General features: G+C 46.1%; 1 long non-coding RNA gene across 1 annotated transcript; it reads right to left on the minus strand.

Annotated features, from left to right (window-relative positions):
* Positions 1–346: 346 nt before the first annotated feature.
* On the minus strand, positions 347–6142 carry LOC115305140. The gene is made up of 3 exons (XR_003914746.1): positions 5828–6142; positions 4685–4804; positions 347–1861 (listed from the first exon to the last, which is right to left on the minus strand). It is a non-coding gene; the product is annotated as an uncharacterized LOC115305140 (long non-coding RNA).
* Positions 6143–8298: the final 2156 nt, after the last annotated feature.

Here is an 8298-nt window from a genome sequence, read left to right on the forward strand (position 1 = left end):
GTGAGATCCGACCTGAGCCCGAGTCAGAGGCCTAACCGACTGAGCCACCCGGGCGCCCCTAAAAAAATTTTTTTAAATGTTTATTCATTCTTGAGAGACAGAGAGAACAGAGCGTGAGTGGGGGAGGGGCAGAGAGAGAGGGAGACTGAATCCACATCAGGCTCTAGGCTGTGGCCGTCAGCACAGAGCCAGACACGGGGCTCAAACTCACTGATTGTCAGATCATGACCTGAGCCGAAGTCAGACACTCAACTGACTGAGCCACCCAGGCACCTGTCACAATCACTCTTGTGGGTATTTACCTAAAGGAGTTGAAAACGCGTCCTCGAAAAAACCTGCATGCAGATGTTATTAGTAGCTTTACTGATAATTGCCAAGACTAGGTAGCAACCAAGCTATCCTTCAGTCAGTGAATAAATAAATAAACTGTGGTACATCCAGACTATGGAATTTATTCAGCGCTAAAAAGCAATGAGCTATCAAGCCAAGAAAAAACATGGTGAAATCTTAAATGCATATTACTAAGTGAAAGAAGCCAACTTGAAAAGGCTACATGATATGTTTCCAACTCTATGGCATTTTGGAAAAAGCAAAACTGGGGAGATAGTAAAAGGGTCAGTGGTTGCCAGGGGTTAGGGGTGGAGAGGAAGTGATTAGGCAGAGCACAGAGGATTTTTAGGACAGTGAAAATATTCCCTGTGATATTATGCTGATGGATACATGTCTTTATACATTGTTCAGATCTACGGAGTGTGCTATACCAAGAGTGAAGCCTTAGGCTTTAGGTCTCAGACTTTGGGTAATAAGGATGCATCCATGTAGGTCCCTCCTTGGTAACAAATGTATCTTTCTGGTGAATGATATAAATAATGGGGGGCACATGGGTGGGGACAGGGTGTGTATGGGAAATCTCTGTACCTTCCTCCCAGTTTTGTTATGAATCTAAAACTTCCCTAAAAAAGTCTTCAAAAAACAACCTAGAGGGCCGAATGCAGGGCCTTCGCGGGATAGGACAATGTCCGAGATAGTACAAGCCAGCAGACGCAGAGGTCCTGAGCAGACCTGGCCCAGTGCCTTGGGCTACCGGTCACATCTTTCCGTCTCATTTCACTTTAGACACTGCCTCCCTGTTAAACGCTAGCATGTTCAACTTCCATCCTCGACGCAAACACTGCTGCCTTCAGCAGCAGCTGGAAATCCTTTCTACCAGGTGTATTTTGTCTGATTATGCCTGGTCAATGCTGAGGTGCATACAGAACTAAAAGGCTCTCTGTGTCTTTCGGAGCAGTGAAGATCTGGGGGCCAGGCAGGTGGGCTGCAAGCAGAATTCCCAGAAATTGCAACAAAAGGATTCTTTACAAAAGTCTGGTGTTTTCCTTTTAACACTCTCTTAGCTTCCAGAGGTTTTGTTCTGGACGGGGAGGTGTCCCTTTCTTTGTTAAACAATAATGAAGCAGAGCCTGGGCACATCAGTTTCCTGCTCTGTGCCTCAGTTTACCCATCTTCGTAAAGGAACTCTGGTTTATAAGAAGCATGTCATTTATATGGTGGGGAGGGAGAAGCTGGGAGGCAGATAAGACAGGAATGAAGGGTTTCCCCTGCCCCGAGTTTAGTCCATGACCAGAATGCAAACAGAGACCCATTTCTAAAACTCAGCTGACAGAACTAGCGAGATGATGTAAACAGAGCCTGGGCCCAGACTGGACAGAAACAACTGACGTGGTTCTTTTGGGGTCCCTGCGTGAATAGCACTATCTGGGAGCTGTTCCCTAAGACCAGGCCTCCTGGGCTGTCCTGGGCGTCAGATGGAAATGATTTGGGCACATCCGGTACGGCCTGAATCTGATCCTTTGGGTAAGATCTGAAAAAGAAAAGAAGGAGAAGAAAGAAGGCAAACCTATTCCCTTCGAAACTATGCATACTGAAAGCTTGATATTTAATGCTCAGCCCTTAGAGCTGTATTCCTAACTCTGGGTTTGTAAAACACAACATGTTTTTCCCCCTAATCCTTTCCAAAAATGCGTTCCATAAATTGTTAGCATCCCTGCCAATGGCCCCAGTAAACTCACATACCAGCTTTAAAGTCAACCCCTTTTAAACCAATGCATCAGTCCTCTGAGTTAAGGGGATATTATTTCCAGATTCCTATAGCTGCCAGTTCCTTTTTAAAGTTGCAAATGATCATGTTTCTTTGTTGCTGTTAATTGGCAGAGAGAAGTAGATACAGTGGCAACAATGCATGTATACAGTAGCTGTGACATCCTCCAAAGCGCCTTAGCACCCTCTGAGATACCCGACCCTCCTCCGCCCCAGCTCCTTGCTACATTGGCTCTAAGGGCTCAAAGCTCTCCTTGTTCAGAATGGTCAAGAAGTTCCCATGTATGTTACTGTATCACTGCTATCATTGTATGTTTTATAATGGAAAGGTGGTGATGGTGGATGTTTACCACATGGGCTCCAGAGCCAAACTTCCTAGGTTTAAAGCCCAGCTCTACCACTTGACCTTGTAGCTGTGTGACCTTGAGCAACTTACTCAACTGCTCTCTTCCTTGGTTTCCTTACCTACAAAACTTAGAATAACAGTATGTGCTTCATACACTAATATATTAAGCAACTAAGCAAGGCTTGCTTCCACACAAGTGCTAATTACTATTACATAATGCTTCTAGATAGGACTTTCAGCCATCGGCAACGGCTCTAATGACTTTCAACCATCAACATGGAAGGTGCCTTGAAGGATCTGGGGACAAGCCAAAATGCAGGCAGAGAATACAGGGAAACATGCCTAGTGACTGTGGCCCTTCTGGATCAGAGAGTCTGATGAAGGAGACAGCCATAGACTGTATGGGTCAGAGGGGTTCTCGTAGACTGTGGGGACTCACTCCTCATTTTTAAAGCCTCTCTGACAGGTTGAAGGCAGAACTGGTGGTTGCCCCTGGGTCTCCCAGTCTCCCATCCCAGACCTAGTCTTCCACTGCCTTGGGCTGCCCTCACAGAGGCAAGCAGTCATTCCTAGCACAGACCCACACACCACACCCAGGTCTGGATTCACACAACCTTCGGGCTCCCTGTCTTGAGTTTTCCCTGCTCTGATCCCCTCACCATCTCTTTGCCAGAGTAGTTTTTTCCAAATACAATTTCCCCTCCCCCTGCTCCAGTGTTTAAGGACCCGCAGGGCTTCTGTCAGGCTTTGGACCTGTCTTTGATTTTCATGGAGACTTAAAGAACCAGTTCCCTCACTTCTTGTTTTTTATATCACTTATTTCCTCCAGGGCTTAATAATTTTCAGGACAAGAGCACAGATCTCCTATCTGTTTTCTCTGTATCCGGTGCGAGTGGGGTGTAGATGGATGATGACTTCATTAGGTAAGTCCGGAAGCGCGTTGTTCTACCCGTGGAAGCCATCTATGACACATGGTAGAACATTTGTCATCAGGCTCCACCAAGATGATGGAGATGAAAGAGGAAACCCAGGCTAGCAAGGAGTTGAACTGGAAGGCAGATTAAATCATTGTTAATAGGAGATGTCCTGGGCAGAGCTTTCCTCTGGCATGGTTATTAATAAAAATTCCCAGGCCCCCCGTACACTCTGGCCGCCCAGGCAGCTAACAAAGAGATCATGTGCCTTTTGGGAGAATCCCACGGCTCACGAACAAGCAGCTTCTTCTGACACCGGAGCCCATCGAGGCTCACGGAATGACTGTGTGTCTGCCGGTAGGACAGGACTGCCACATTCTCAGAGCCTGTCAGTGACACCTCTCCAGCAGAAGCTCCTCTTTAACAAACTCCCACAGATGTTAGCCACCGTCTGGGCCAGTGCAGGTCAGACTCTCCGCAGTACCTGACAAAGTGTGTCACAGGCCTGGGTCGGGGGTAGGAAGCAGGGAGCTGGGTGGGCAGGGTTCTGGGGCCCCTCTCTACTCCCACCCGGACAGCTCTGCTTTCAAATAAACCATCCCAATTTGGAAAGAAGGAAAGCCTGGCCCAGGGCACTAACTGAGAAAATCAAGCAGCCATGCTGAAATGACTGGCCCCAGGTCAGTGAGTTGGTGTCAAGAGCCTGGGGTAGATGACAAATCTGGGGCTTCTGGTGCCCGGCCCTTTGCATTACACCCTGCTGGGCCGCCACCTGTCTCTTGGACATGTAGATCTCAAATAATGAGGCTATGCGATGCTCAAACAATGCTTTTTAGGAAGCTTTAGGAAAGCAAGCGCCGAATCTCCACAAAGTGAACAGAAGATTGTCTATTGCCAACAGCAACCCCGTATCTTCACACCCAGCTTGAAAGTGCACTGTTCTCTCTTCTCCCCAAATGCAGATAAACAAGGCCCACCCTTGGTGCTGTCAGCTAGTCTGTAACTTTGTTTTCCGGCCCCTTCTCTTCTTTAATACCCCTTCTTTCTATCAAAATGGGGAAATCTACTGCCAATAATTTTACCTATTGTTCCATTTGCTGCCTGCGTATATGAACATCTTCAGTTTGCCCTGTTCCTTTGTGGTATTTGCTCTTCAAATATTATCTTGAATGATTTCATAAAGATTTTTTTTTGTCCTGTATTAAAGGAATTTCAGGCATCTGGGATGGAAAAGGGGGTAGACGCTGTTTCTTGGGGTTAGGAAGATCTTATGATCATATTAGGTATTCGTTCAAGGTACCCTTAAGGTAGCCTAAGAGCAAATTACCTTTTGATCTTCCAGAGGCAGAAATCCCTACCCGGCAGTCCGGCTCTAGGCTCACCCTGGTCGATTCTTCAGACACAGGCTACCTCAAAATCCATCACACGCATTTTGCCAGGATTCTGTCTGGTAGGGAGAGATCCATAGATAGTTTCAGTGCCCTCTCCCCCTGCCCCTGTGCCACCAAAAATCTTAACTTTCCCCTGCCTCTGCCAACTCCCCTGTGGTCTCAAGTGTTCCAGGAAATGAGGAGTCATTCTTTATTTCTTGCTCCATAAGGGGAAGGCACCACGTGACTCTCTGTGGAAGGGGCAGTGGGTGGGCAGCGGGGCTCATCCAGAGTTGCAGAGATCCAGGCTCAGAACTCCTCGGGCTGCAGGGTAGGGGGTGGAGGTGGGGGAGGGGAGCTGGCTCTGTCGCTGGCCCCTCATCACCAGCCTGGAGACTGACTCAACTTGGCACAACTCCACAGCACAGCGCCTCTCACCCCTCGCCTTCCCCACGCATCCGCCTTCGCTAGCTCTTCCCTCCCTCTGCCCCAGGGCTCCTGCTTACATTCCTTCTATCTTCTGGCATTTTTTCATGTCGTTTTGCTTTGTATTTAATAATAGCTCCACATTTTCTACTTTATCTGAAATCAAGAATCATGCCTGCATCATGCGTTCACGTTGGGAATAAAATTTATGGCGAGGCTTGCCATGGGACTAATTGCTTTTCATTAGCTTCATACTTCTTAACGATTACAAATTGTTTGCCGGTACAAGAAACAGTTCCATTCTGTTCCCCAAATTTACTAGCCTTCAATTGCAACCAGAAACTGGAAGTCTTGGAGTGCTTGTACTCCGGGACTGAGGCTCCTGGCTTTTTGCGGCAGGGTCTGGTCATACTGAGGGCGGGGGAGAGGGCCGGTAATCCTAGATCGTTCGACTTCAAAGCCCAGATTAGGGCCCATGGTCCAAATAAAAAGTGAACTTCGCTTCTCTAAACCATAGGCTGTTCTGCGTCTCCGTTCTCAAATCCATAAAGTGGGATAAGAAAGACAAGATATGTATATTTAATAACCAGCTTACTTTAAAATCAGTTTTGAAAAACCTATACTTCATATAATGAATTGGGGTTTCAAAAGCAAGACGGAAAGAGTATACCCACCAAAAGGGAACAGCAGAAGAAATCCCAATGGAAAATTTTGTGCCTTTCTGTGGTTTGGAGTCATCTGGTCCAGAAATGATGAAATGACAATTTCTGGAAAGGGTGTGTGTTTTGGAGTTCCTGAGGTCCAGGTCTCAGCGTGACATTCGGGCAAGGCCAGCATTTAACTGCTCTGCAGAATAGAGAGAAGGAAGTGGTCGCCGAGGCCAGCATTCTTTCCCACCGCAGCAGCGCCTCCCTGGTCTGACGTTGCCCATTATTAGTCTCTTCATCTCATGGACTTGGAATCAAGGTCTCTCAGCTAAGCCTGCGCACCCATCATGCCCTGCGAGGTAACGTGTGCTTTAACGTCTCTGGGAATGGCTGGAAGCTGGAGGCCCAAGGGAATGAGAGTGGCAGGACCCAGTGTGCCGCAGCAACGCCCAGAGCTGAGCGCCTGCGCAGGGGAGCAGGCGGAAGTTCTCACTGCGCAGGCGCCCTGAAGCCCTTGGCCACGCCCCAGCTCTCCATCTTCCTCCAGTTCAGTAGTCAGGATCTGCCTGGGTCTCACACGGAGGAAATGAGGGATGTAGATCCAGAAGAACTAAGCAGCTCAGAATTTTTTTTTTCTTCCCCTCTAACCACAATAGTTCACTTATTCAGTCACCCAACAGGCAATTATTGAGTGCCAACTGAATTAGAATGGGAGCTTATCGGTGACAAAGAGGACACTATAATGACACTGGCTTAAGAAAGTTCATTTCCAGGGGCACCTGGGTGACTTCGGTTGAGCATCCGACCTGGGCTCAGGTCATGATCTCACCATTCCTGAGTTCAAGCCCCACATAGGTTCACTGCTGTCAGCGCAAAGCCCTCTTGGGATCCTTCATCTTCCTCTCTCTCTTTGCCCCTCCTCCTGCTCGCACTCTCTCAAAAAATAAACATTAAAGTAAAAAAAGAAAGTTTATTTTTGTCTTCCCTGTTACATAAGATCATTTAGTGACCCAAATTCCTTCCCTGTTGTTAATCTGTTTTCCCCTAGGGTAGTGCTATTCAAAGTATGGTCCAGGGCTGGGCAGCAGACGCATCACCTGAGAGCTTGCTAGAAATTTCAAATCTTAGGCCCCACTTTAGACCCAGTACCTCTGGTGGTGGGGCCCAGGAATCTGTATTTTACCAAGCTCTACAGGTGATGTGATTTCTTTTTAAAAAAAAAAATTTATTGTGGCAAAAGATATAGAACATAAATTTATTGTTTGAACCATTTTCAAGTGTGCGGTTCATGGTGTTGTGCTGCCTTCCCCACCACTCATCTCCAGAACTCTTTGCATCTTGCTAAACTGAAACTCTGGACCCATTAAACATTAACTCCCCATTTCCCCCCAGCTCCTGGCAAACACTATTCTGTTGTCTGACTCCATGATTTTGACCACTCCAAATTCTCATATAAGTGGAAACATTAGTATTTGTCTTTTTGTGAGTAGCTTAGTTCACTTAGCCTAATATCTTCAAGGTTTAACCGTGTTGTAGCATGTGTCAGAATCTCTTTCCTTTTTAAAGCTGAATAATATTGCATTGTATGTATATACACATTCGGTTTATTTGTTCATCTGTCAATGGACATTTGGAGGTTTCCATGTTTTAGCTATTTTGAATAATGGTACTAAGAACATGGCATACAAATATCTTTTCAGGAACAAATTTTCAATTATTTTGTGCACATGCACAAAAGGAGAATTGCAGAATCATATTGTAATCCTATTTTTAATTGTTTTAAAACCACCATACTGTTTTCTCTAGAATGGGGTTCACAAACCATTCTTGGTAATGGGTACTTGGTAAAGATCTTTCAGGTAGTCTCGGTGGAAACCAGGAAGGGAGAAGAAAAAAAGTGGGGGGAAAGGAAACTCTAGGAACTGAATGGTAACTTAAACTTTCTTCAGTGGCCAAGCACTCTGCTAGACATGCAGATGTATTATCCTATTTATTCTCACCAAACTCTACAAGGTAGGAATCATAGCTGAGCTGAGCTGAGCCTGTTGGCTTCTCTTTTGTGTTCTGCGACTATGTTTTCAACTGGTCACACACACGCCCATAAAGATAATCTATTGATACCTCAAGCCCAACGTATTTAAAATCAGACTCATGACCTGTTCCCCTTTCTTTCTTCTTTAGACTATAAGCTAGTACCTATTTCATTGATTTCTGATCGCTACCAAATCCTAGAATTGGTGCATTTATGAATCACTTCTGTATTTTAATTAAGGCTATTCAGGTCATTCCTACTGAAAACCTACTTAGACTATTTGGATCTTCCCATTTTCTCAGATCCCTTCTGGCCAGCCTCCTGCCAGATTTGTTTCCTTCCCTTCATCCCATCCTTCCGTTGGCAATTGTTAGAGCCCAGCTATGATGCTACCTCCCTCATGAAAGCTTTTGTGAACCCTGCTAATGAACGCCAACAGTATTTTATTATTCCCACTTCATAACAC

This window comes from Suricata suricatta, chromosome 2 (genome assembly GCF_006229205.1).
Source record: "Suricata suricatta isolate VVHF042 chromosome 2, meerkat_22Aug2017_6uvM2_HiC, whole genome shotgun sequence".
Classification (NCBI taxonomy): Eukaryota; Metazoa; Chordata; class Mammalia; order Carnivora; family Herpestidae; genus Suricata; species Suricata suricatta.